The sequence below is a fragment of the Oryx dammah genome, unplaced genomic scaffold, assembly GCF_014754425.2.
Source record: "Oryx dammah isolate SB20612 unplaced genomic scaffold, SCBI_Odam_1.1 HiC_scaffold_1, whole genome shotgun sequence".
Classification (NCBI taxonomy): Eukaryota; Metazoa; Chordata; class Mammalia; order Artiodactyla; family Bovidae; genus Oryx; species Oryx dammah.
In genome coordinates this window covers 93,863,432-93,875,915 of record NW_024070185.1, presented here as the reverse complement: position 1 = coordinate 93,875,915, position 12,484 = coordinate 93,863,432, and positions in this window count along the sequence as shown.

Sequence of the window (12,484 nt, the reverse complement as noted above, 5' to 3'; positions counted from 1 at the left end):
CTCTACTAGGATTAAATCATGTGCTGCTGCAGCTGCTGACCTTCAACACCGCCTGAAAGGGGTTCAGGGTGGAGAGCAGAAATGAGGCACTCTGTGCTTGGTTGGGAGGGGGGGTACTGGCAGGACAGGTCTTCAGATAGTTAGGTATCATCAGGAGCAATTTTATGAGCTCAATTCTTGTACGAACATCTCCTCATATCTAGAAAAGCACAAAAATCCTTCATGGTGACAATGGTTTCTAACAACTAGGAGAAAGCTTCACAAAACTAGCACAAACCTTCTGGGAAAATATATGCTTGATTGCATGTACACGCCCTTCATCAAAATCACATATACACTGTTCTTCCCCCCTACCTCTTTGGATCAGTTTCTCAGAGCTATCTGACGTGCTGTCTCCTCGGCTACAGTCCTCATTTTGCCCCAGATAAAATTTAACTCGCAACTCTCACATTACGCTTTTTGTTTAAGTTGACAGTGTATTCCAAGTGTCTGCAAGGAACAAAAAATAACAGTCGAGGCTGCCCATGATGGGACAGCCCACGGGACAGCCTGGGCAGGGGGTGTGTGCAGGGAATAAGAATGCAGCACACTCTAAATTCCTTTCTCTGCAACACATGAAGCCTGTTCCCCCATCTGTAAAGTGATGGTGCAATCAGTTCTCGTAAGGTCTTTGCAAGCATTAAATAAGACCATGATTTTTCAAGGCTTATCACAGGCCTGACCCACAGTAAGTCCTCCATATAGTGTCACTGTTGTCATCGCTGTTTAGAGGAAGTGAGTTCTTTGTCCTCGGAAGTATTCAAGCAGCAACAGATCAATGCACTGCAAAGCTGTGTTGGGAAAGAGACTCCTGCATTAGACAAAAGGGAAGATTAGATGACCTTAAGTTTCCTTCTAGTCTTGGCTTTCAAATTCTTTGTCTCATTGAAACTGAGGTTAACATGAAGTCCTCTACTGGATTACCCTCGAGGGCTCCAGCTTTGGGGTTTTGTTTTTCCACCTTTGTACTTGCAAAGCCTTGCCACAGAGCAGATTCTGAGAGCACAAGCCAGGAAGGAAAGCTTCTTTTGCTTGGAGGGTGCATTCCTGGAATTCCCAAGATTCCAGTCCCTTCTCCTCCTCACTTTGTCTACATTAGGTTCTTGTGGGGAGGACAAAAACGGTCACTCTCCAAACCACAGTTGCTCCCAGGCTCTGATCTGAATAACTCAACTCATCCTCCGTGAGAGCTCCAAGCCCATCTGACAAGAACCGGGCTGATTTACGCTAACAAGAAGTCATTGTTCGGGTAGGAGAGTGACAACCTCACTTCTTGGTGAGCAAAACCAGGTCGAAGAACATAAATCCCAAGGACTCCTTGCAGCTGAACCAGAGGCAGCCTTCCCCAGATTCCCTTCTTAGCAAGACCAAGACCTAGAGGAGGAGGAGGAAGCATTTACTGGGGATTGCTACAAATTCAGCTTTACTGCCACTGCCTTTAAAACCACAATATAAAGTAACTCCCACAACACACTGAAGATAAGCTCTTTAAAGAAAATATAAAAAGCATTAGCTTGGCAATTCACCCAAACCTCATCATGCACCATAGACATTTTTGAAGTTTAACAAAGAAAAGCACATCATTAAAGAATACTGCTCTATCACCATTCTTATGCAAATCCTTCCAGATAGTTGGGTGGAAAATTCCATCTAACACGCAGCAAGAAATAAATGTTGCAGGGTGGAGATTTCAGCTATACTGAGTGCATCTATCACTTGTATAATCCAAACTACTGTATGTGCGCTGACTACAGAATTAGTATTGATCCATTCACCATGTAAACATCAAGTACTTTCTATTATTACTTGAAATAGCATGCTATCACAATTTCTATTTCCTCCTTCTATCTTAAATAGAAGTATTGCACATTAGCCCTTTCCTTCATGTACTTTTTTTGCACAGCTATCTAACTACAGTGTTCGGTGTGGTGCTGAGTTTCCTGCAGACATCTGCAGTATTAGCTTTAAAGCACTTTATTTTCAAGTCATCTCTGATGGGAGACAATACAACTTTCATTTACCCAGAAACCTGTTACCAGAGCTTTTCTTAGAAAGAAACAGGCTCAGGGCACATACCCTCCCTCTCCTTCTCTCTCTCATCATCACCATTCTTTGTGGCTCACCCCCTACCCCCGCTGCTGAGACCAAGAGCACCAGGACGCACTTCCAGCTTCACTCCCCCAAGTGGACAGGACCTCCCAGGTCTCTCCCTCTGAGGTCATGAAATATACCTTTGCCAAGCTGAGAATGCTATTTCATTTCAGGTCACCTTGTTATGGAAGCTCAAGACTTGACTCTGCTGCAACGTTCAGATGTCTGGATGCATGAACAAAAACTATTCTGGAGAATCAGTTCTGATGTTCAAGAGCATTGAACAACATCTCAAGGGGTGATCCTTCTCTTCCCTTTCCTGCATTCCTCAGTATAACAGGTGGAGGAAATCTGGCCTGGGTTCCAGACCCTGGAGGGCCGATTTTAGCTCAAATAGCTTGGAGCTCCCTACAACATAATTCTTGTTCTCTGCTGCCTCTGGCAATCCCTGGGCACCACAGGCCTCCAGACCCAGGGCACAGTGCTTCTCATGATCCCACACATCCTGAACGGCACACGCTATATGTGTGACTTAACTAAATTTCCAGTGTCTTCTGAGCCCAGCAGCCGCTCCAGTCAGAACATGTTCAATCTCATTTCTGTCAATGGGAATCTACATGTTGCAACTGTAACCTGCCACAGAGCCCGCAGTACCCCTTGAGGATGACCCCAGTTGCACAACCCTACTGTTCCCTTTAACCAACATGTGGAACCTGCACATTTTCATTGGATAAAAAACAACAACAACAACAAAAGCTGGGGCTTTGTTTCACGGAGAGAAAATACCCGGAACCACTATTTAGCTGCCATGCTCATGTCCCAGCTCCTTTCAACCCATCGAAAAAATAATAATAATTAACCAATTCATTGAAATTCTTCTTAATAAATGGTAGCTTTGTTACCAAACTAGACTGATGCAAACTCAAAAAGAGAAAATTCTGCAGTTGGATAGTGTGTGTTCAATAAATATTCAAAGAAGAGAGAGTGAGGACATCGTAAAGGAACCGTATATGTAGTTCGCAGCCTCCAATAAATTTCCAACTTTCTTTTTTTTTCAGCCTTATTTCTTGACACCAACTATTCAGTCTCTTGAATGCTCAGTTGTGTTCACAGCGAGAAAGTGTGACTCACTTCCCCAACCAAGTGTCCCTTCCAGAAGTGGAGCCGGATTTAAGACACATACGCACTCTTTCTTACGTATCTGATCATTTGAAGTGAACTGAAAAACCTCATAGTAGTGGATCAGATTGCTCCAACAATAATTGTGCTAATGTTTGGGGAAAATAAAATTAACTGATTACAATAAAAGCAGCTCATAGCAACCACTGTCAACTGCCTCTTCATTTCTCCCTCCTTCTGAACGATAACCTTTCCTGATTTTGAGTTTATCGCCACTCAAGGGAAGGTGACCCTCTTCCCACCCGAGGGTCAGTCCACCAACCACTACAAGTGAACAGGCAGTAAATGACTGAACTACTCCCATCCTCTTGGCAGGGACTGGTCCAGGAGACCGCTACAATCCCTGTGTGGATCGCATTTCTCTTATCTTTTCCTGTAGCAGTTATCAACCTGTATTTAGGTAGATTTCCTCCTTTTTCCTTTTGGCCAAGATTTCCAGGGAATCCCACTCTGGGGACCACAGTTGAATCCTGACCTCGAGGTGAGGAGGATCTTCCACTGGCCTCACTGTTTCCTCTTGTGTTGTTACGGTGCTTCATCACTGATTTGCACATTTTCCTGCAAACATAAGTACTTTTGTTTGTTGAAACTTTTAGTATTTCCCATCCTTCTGTTACTTGAAAAGCTCTATTACCTACAGCGTGGCATGGCCCCTCAGCCTTGCTGTAGATCATCATTTCTAAAGCGGCTCCAGGGAGTCCTAGGGATTCAGCGGTATCCACCATGGACAAGGTGGGGTTATACCATAAACGATACTGAGAGACTAAACACAAGGACTTCCCTGCTGGTCCAGTTAAAAATCTGTCTGCCAATGCAGGGGATAGAGGTTTGATCCCTGGTCTCGGAGGATATGATGCATTGCAGGGTATCTGGGTCCTGTGCCACAGTTACTGAGCCCTCGCCCTAGAGCTCATGCTCTGCAACAAGAGAAGCCACCGCAATGAGAAGATCGCACGCTGCAACTAGAAAGCAACCGCCGCTTGTCACAACTAGAGAAAGCTCATGTGCAGCAATGAAGACCCAGTATAGCCAAAAATAAAACTTAAATAAATAAATAAAAGACTAAAGACAGCTTGGGAGAAAATATCTGCAATCTACAAATAAAGTTTGAATTCCCCTACGATATAGAATTTACAAATCAACTTAAATTTTTTAAATAGACAACTTGATATTAAAAAATGAGGAAAGAATATGAACATACAATTCATAGACGAAATACAGGTGACCAATAAATATATGAAAAGATTCTCGGCTTCACTTCTGATCAGGGAAGTGCAAAATAAAACAATGAAACACCATTCTCAGCACTAGATGTTTGCAAAAATGATAAAAGACATAATATCCGGGGTTGCAAATAAAGTAGCAAAATGGGCACTCTCACACGTCTTGATGGAGTGTGAATTGGAACACAGTTTTGGAGGACAATTTGGCAATGTCTATCAACTTAAAATGCAATTCTATTTTAGGAGTCTGCCCTACAGATATATTTGCACATGGCTGCAAAGATATAGCTACAGAGATACTCACTACAACATGGTTTGTAATTGCAAACACACAGGAACCAATGTAAATGTCCATCAATAAGGACCAGATTAAATATATTCTGGCAAAGGCATAAAATAGAACAGTGAGCAAACATTAAAAACAATGAGGCAGATACAGGTCCTGTTATAGGAGCATCTGAAATGTGAAAAAAAAAAAAAAGATAAGCACATCTTCCAAAAACAAGTTTAACAGAAGATAATATATATATCTTTTTCTAGTATAACTATACAATGCCAGAAATATAGTATATACCCAATAAATATTGGAAGTATAAGTGGCTTGTAAATATTTGCTAGAAGAATGAATCACTGAAGAATAAATGAATGATATATGAATGTGCATATAAACATGAAAAATGTGAAGATATGCAAGGTTAACTTAGTGTAATGGGAGAGAGTCACTTTTTATTTAATGTCTTTCTATAAACTGAACTGAACTGATAGATTGCTTTTAAATGTTTACAGGTATACATGCTACCGTCACAATAACAGAAAAAGTTAAAGATATTAATAGCTTAAACAACACTGGAAGATAAAGGAAAGACAAAGAGAGAGTATTTGCAACATACATAACAAAATAAACTCCACAAAACATAAAGAGCATTACTAATTAATAAGAGATAAACAGCCAGTAAAAAAGCAGTAATAGCCAAATGACGTGTGGCTGACAGTGGTCATCTCTACCCATTGCCTATGCTTCTTTCTTACAAACAGAACTATATTAGGGAGTGGGGCCAGCACTGTTTATCACCCAAAAGAAAATTATCAATGACAAAAAAAACACGTGAAAAGACATTCAACTTCACATAATCAGAGAAATACAAATCAAAATAAAATACCTGATTTTTGCTCATAACACAGGCCGAAAAGATTTTATAACCCAGTGTTGACAAGGACTTAAAAGAAGGCATTCACCATCAAAGTCAGTGGGAGTGCAAACTGGAACAGTAATTTGGGCAGCAATTTGACATATCCATCAAATCTTAAAACACATCACCTTAGACCTAGAAATTCGACTTCTAAAAATGTGTCCCACAGAATCCCTTCCACAATCACCCAGAGATGTATATATGCCCAAGAATGTTCACTAGAGCCTTGCTCATTAGCAACGATCTGGAAACAGTTTTATTTATTCATCAGTGGATCTGTGAACACGAACATGAGTCAAGATCTCTGCCCTGACAGAGCCTGAGTTCAGTGGGGGGGGGGGCAGAGGAGACAGATGATAAACAGGAAACAAATAAGCATGATGCCTTCCAATAAACTGAGTGCTACAAAGGAAGTAAAACAAGGTGATGGGATAGAGCACGTTGGAGATGTAGAGGCGGGCAGAGCAAAAGGGAGACTGTTGTACCTGGAGCCATGGGGAATGCCTCCCTGGAGGGTGACAAAGAGTTAAGATCAGAATGATGACAAAGAACTAGCTCAGCAAATGCAAGCCCTGAGACCCAACAGGAAGAAGATGGGGGTAACGAATAAGGAGGTGAAAGGGACATGATGAGACTGGAGAGAAGGACCATCGTCTGAGGTCACTTAGTCCTTGAAACTCCGTCTGCAGATGAAGAGTCTGGGAAGCCACTGGGGTATAAGTAAGGAGGGACAGGACCAGGTTTACCAGTTTTAAAAGACCACTCTGGCTGCTGGGTGCAGAAAGAACCATAGGATGTAACAAGAGAGGACAAAGAGCAGTGAGGAAGTTCTGGCGAGGTGTACTGGTGGCTTACACCAGGTTGTTGGTAATGGGGTATAGCAAGCGTCCGGCAGGGACATGTTTTGGAGATAGAGTCTATAGGATTTGCTAGCAGACTGGACTTGGAGTCCTACAGTAAAGGGAGAACCAAGGATGTCTCCCAGCCTTGGGGCCTGAACACCTGGCTGGGGTGGTGATGTTATTTTCAAAGAGGAGAAAACCTGGGGGAGGAAGAAATTTAGCAGAGAAAATCCAGAGTCCCTTTTGGCCTTGATGAGCTTGCCTGTCCTACAAGACAAGTAAGCAGACACCAAGCTGGAAATTAACATATATATTCACAATTGCACAGAGAAAAATTCAGGAGGTTATCCACCTAAGTGATAAAGGGATTCTCTTCAGGAAGTGAAATTGGGGGTGGAGGGTGGGAGAAGCAAAGCAGGAAGAGTCACTTCTACATTTGACTGTATGTACATTAACAAGGTTGGAAATCGTTACAATGAATATGTATTACCTTTGAAATTTAAATAAATGAATACAAATAAAAGAAGACTGAGAGATTTTCAAATCTTTCCACAGAGAGTTTTCTTCAAACAAAATCTTATCTAAAATGTTCATCCCACTGTCATCATTCAGGCCTCAGCTCAAATAGCACCTCCTCAGAGAGGCCATCCTTAACCATGGGACCTTGAGGGGCCCCATCCATCCTCACCCAAGTAGCTTTATCCCACACCCTGTTTTACTGATACCCCAAAATTAAATTGTCATTTATTAGTTTACCTGGCCTCCCTACTAGAATATAACAGTCAAGAGAGCACAGTTGTTATATGTGTTGTTCTCCAAATATTAGATTGGTGCAAAAGTAATGATGGTTTTGCATTGTTGAACTTTGCTGTTTGACTTGGAATACATTCTTAAATGTGGTTATGTTATAAATCATTTGAATGCATATTTCTTGCTTTATATTTTTTTGCTAATGACATTACTTGCTGTTTATTTTATATGTATTTTAGAATATGATTTATTACTTGCTGTTTATTTTATATGTGTTTTAGAATACAGAAATAATGTTAGACAAAAAGCAAATTCTAGTGATTTTTTTTCACTCGTGTTCAAAATGGGTTGTAAAGCAGCAGAGACAACTCACAACACCAACAACACATTTGGCCCAAGAACTTCTCATGAATGTACAGTGCAGTGGTGGTTCAAGAAGTTTTGCAAAGGAGATGAGAGCCTTGAAGATGAGGAGAGTAGTGTCCAGCCACAGAAGCTGTCAATGACCAACTGAGAGCATCATTGAAACTGATCCTCCTACAACTACACAAGAAGTTGCCGAAGAACTCACTGTCAACCATTCTATGGTCATTTGGCATTTAAAGCAAATTGAAAAGGTGAAAAGGCTTAATAAGTGGGTGCCTCATAAGCTGACCGCAAATCAAAAACACCGTTTTGAAACGGCTAGTCTTCTCTTACGCTATGCAACAACAATGAACCGTTTCTCAACTGGATTGTGACGTGCAGTGAAAAGTGGATTTTATAAGACAATCGGTGAGCCAAGCTTGCACCCAAATGAGGGTCCTGGTCACTGTTTAGTGGTCTGCTGCCAATCTGATCCACTACAGCTTTCTGAATCCCAGCAAAACCATTACATCTGAGAAATATGCTCAGCAAATCAATGAGATGCATAAAAAACTGCAACGCCTGCAGCTGGCATTGGTCAAGAGAAAGGACCCAATTCTTCTCCATAACAACGCCCAACTGCACGTCGCACAACCAATACTTCAAAAGTTGAACACAGTGGGCTACAGAGTTTTGCCTCATCTGCCATATTCACCTGATCTCTCACCAAATGACCACTTCTTCAAGCATCTGGACAACTTTTTGCAGTGAAATTGCGTTCACAACCAGCAGGAGCCAGAAAATATTTTCCAAGAGTTCACTGAATTCCAAAGCATGGATTTTTATGCTATAGGCATTAACAAACTTGTTTCTCATTGGCAAAAATGTGTTGATTGTAATGGTTCCTATTTTGATTAATAAAGATGTGTTTCAGGCTAGTTAAAATAATGTGAAATTCACCGTCCAAAACTGCAATTACTTTTTCATCAATCTAGTATCTCTAGAATGTACAACAGTGAGATGCATACAGTAGGCACTCCATAAATACTCCCTTGATTAAAAATGAATTCCAATTTGTACTCAAGATTTAAAAAAAAAACAAAACTGAGCAGCTTCAACTGAATTGAAGCCAGGGATCCAGAGCCTTGCCAGTATCTCCCTCTCCATTTCCTTCTCACCACCACTGGGCTGCCTTAAGGTAAATCCAGGTGACCACCAGGGCCTGGCAAAAACCTGTATAAAACCCACAAGATCACCTGATGACTCCACTCTTTTCCAGTTCAGTCTGCAAGGGTCTGACCTGAGCCCTCCTTCTCTGGGAGCCCACCTCCTCCAGGTTCTAGCCAGCACAACCAGAACAGGTCTGGTCCAGACTCAGCATTAAGTTCCACCTGAGTCTCCCCATGATGCCTCCATCACCCCAACCGCTACACCCAGGTAGCATCCACTCCCACACCACGCTCCTGCTCATGAAGGCACCCGCGAGTGCCAGCCTCAGCTCAGCCCTGCACTGGGCACGGCGGGTCCAGAGACAAGCAGCCCAGGGCCCTGTACTGCAGAATCAGCACCTGGGAGATAATCCAGGCCCGAGTCAACACCAGCAGTGACCCTGGCATTCTGGTGGCTCTTGCAGGCACGTGTCAAGCCCCGTGGGTCCCGAGTTCTTTGTGGAGTCTTCCTGATTGACAATTCCTGAGGTCGCACAGTCAGGCCTGGCTGTCTTTGCGGCACTCACGCTGCCTTCAAGATGATATTACAGCCCCACCTTCAAGAAAGGGAGCCATCATCTGTCTATCTTGCCACTTCAATGCCACTTCAAGCAGGGGTTAGCAGGCATCTCTGAGCATTATCTTCTGCCCCTTCTGTGGTCCACAGGGAAGGGGCCCTTGTCCTCAGACTGCACCCCTCCCAGGCCTCAGTCCAGGCCAGGGGTTTCGCCTATGAGCCTGTTGCCTGCCAAGGTCCAGGCCTAGCATCTCTCAGCAAGAGCCCAACAAGGAACCAGGAGGGTGGCAGGTCTTCAGCAACCTACGGAAAGGTCAGTCCCCACCATTCTAGGGAACCTGCCCCAGGTCAGGGTCATCCTCCAACGCCCAATGTCTCTCTTGGCTATGGATATACTTCTGCTTCCGTGTGGGCTGAGGGCAGCAGAGAGTGCTAAAGCCAGGAGGCACTAGAGCAGAGAGGAAGGCCCCTGCTGTCCTCATCATGATTCAAGAAGGCAAGAGAGACGCTGCAGGCCCCCTTCCCAGGAGCCCTGCACGTGGTGCTCAGGGGCCCCCTGCTGGCCGTTGGGCGCATGTGTGACTCTGGTGGGGCGGGGCTGCTCCGGCCCAGGGCTGCTGCTGGGACCCACAGAGACACCCCAGTCCATGACGTGCACCCACACAGAAACACATTCCACACCTCCAAGCAAGCATGTGCACACAGACAGAGCCATGTATGCCTGGACGTGCAGATCTGCGCTCCAGTGTTCAGGCAGAGAGAGAACACAACGCGCGTGCTCCCTCCTTCACACGCGCCTGCGCATCTCTACCGACAGACAGGTTCACCCCGTGAGCATGGCCCCTTGCGAAGCCCCGCCCTCCCAGCCACCTCCTAGGGGAAAAGGGCCCCATGGCTCCCGCCCCTCCGCACTCCTGCTCTGAGGGGGCAGGCAGAGCTCACTCTGTAGTTTAGGTCCCCCAGGGCCTCCGGCAGGACCTCAGCCCCACCTGGGCACGGGACTCCCCCGCCTGCACACGGCCTCTCCTCCCCCGTGGCCTGGGGGTCTGGACTGCAAGCCCATGGCGGCAGCAGTGTGCCTCAGGGGCATGAGGACACAGGCTGAGGGCCTTGGCTGACAGTGATCTCCCTACTGGGGCCCATCACGAGGTAGGCAACAGCAGCCAGGGGACGGGGTCAAAAGAGCTGGGAGCTGATGCTCTTGAATTCTCTGAGAAGTTGAGGCTGTAGGCAGACATCCGGAGGCTGGGACAGGGGTTGGGGGCTCCAAGGCTGACAGAACCTCAGAAACCCAGAATGGAGGAGCAAGGAAACCCAGTACACTTAATGCCTGCCGTGGGCAGATATGGTTCCCACCTCGTCTGGTTCCAGCCTTACTCCCCCAGGAGGGGAGGAGTGTTACTAGTCTGCACAGCCTCCATAAGAAGCCATCACAAGGCCCATTTTCTCCTTAAATAGCCCTCGGATTTTCCCACTGATGCACCAAGTCCGGGCTCCCCTTAGCTCTTAGTTGGGCCCTTTCCCCAGGCTGTCTCATCCAACCCACCTCCATCATTCAGGATGACCAGTTTTAACAACACAAAGTTTTTAAATTCTCTTAGTGGCTTCCATGACTTCCTGTTCTAAAGACTGAGAAAACAAATCTTCATCTCTGCTTTGTACCCTCACCTACCTGTCCAGTCTCATTGATCCCCTCTCACCCCTGATTTCCTCCATTCCACACAGTTGTTGTCAATTTCTCCAGTGCCCTGCACTTTTTCCCATCTCAGGGAAGCAGGCTTCGCACCTGCTCTGCCTGCTCCCCCCACCCCCATTCCCTTGCATCATGTCCCCTAGAGACCTTCCGCGCCCAGATCCTCTCTCTCTGTTAAACACTCATAACTCCCTGCAGTGTCCTACCATGACACACAGCAGTGCTTGTTATCAGTAATTACCTATCTGTGCTGTTATGTGGCTTCCTTCTGTCTGCTCCATCCCCTAGGCGCCCAGCTATGTGATGACAGAGACCTTGTCGCCTGCTCACTCTTTGATGCCCAAGTTCATAGAAATCATACATGCTAGAGACGATGACATCCAAACCAGGTGCCTCTGCCTGCAAACAACGACCCCTAATTCAACAAGCTGCTCTGTGTTCCAGAGGGCAACGCCAGGAAGGAGGACTAGACATTTCTGGATCCCGAGACGCAACCTTCTAGGTTAGTCCCTGCTTTGAATGATCCAATCCAGCGCATCCTTTCACTAGCCCCAGCACTCAGCAGGGCAGAATGTGTAAAAGTTTCTACCTGGGCAAGCCTGAATTATTATCTTTCTTGGGCAAAATGATAGCTGTCCGATTGGCAAAAGGCAGTGCTTACCTGCAATCTCAGGTTGGCAGATAAATAAAAATAAACCCAGTAATTAAAGAAAAAGACCAGCAGATACATCATCTTGGGAAGGCAGGGAGAAGCTTTCTCACCATGAAGCCAGAAAGCATACATAATGAAGAAAAGTGATCAAGTAAGAATGTTCAACTCCTGTACATCTTTTTAGTCACCATCCAAAGGACAAATCAGGCTTTTGGAGCTCCTGAGAGCTTGTGGTCGGACAACTCTAAAGTAAACAAGCTTCCTTGGGGCCGATTCATGATTCCCAGGGGCCCTTATTCTAAAATTATTAACAGTTTCAAGACAGAGACAGCAGAGAATTAAGCCAATATAAGGGCCTAACTGGGCAACTACAGAGGTCACACACCCACAGAGCTGGCCCTGCTCTTTCACACATACAGTTCAATTCTGGAAACATTGATTCACTAAGCATCTCACCTGAGCCCAGTTCTCCCCCTCATGAAGCCCAGAGCCCAGTGGCGGAAGATCAGCCATCACACAGCTGAGAAGATAACCCAATGTGTCTCCACTCCCCTGGAGGCAAGGAGGTGGATGGCCTCCATTCCAGACCCCAGAACCTCAGGAGCATACAGTGAGTTGTCAAGCTGCATGTGTCCTGGGGATGCTCTCACACACAGTGCCCTGTGGATTACTTTATTCACACTCTGCATAGGCCTGGGTGCCTTTTGGAGGAGGGAGTCAGGGAAAATCTGGACAGAGCTAGTCCTGGTACTTCA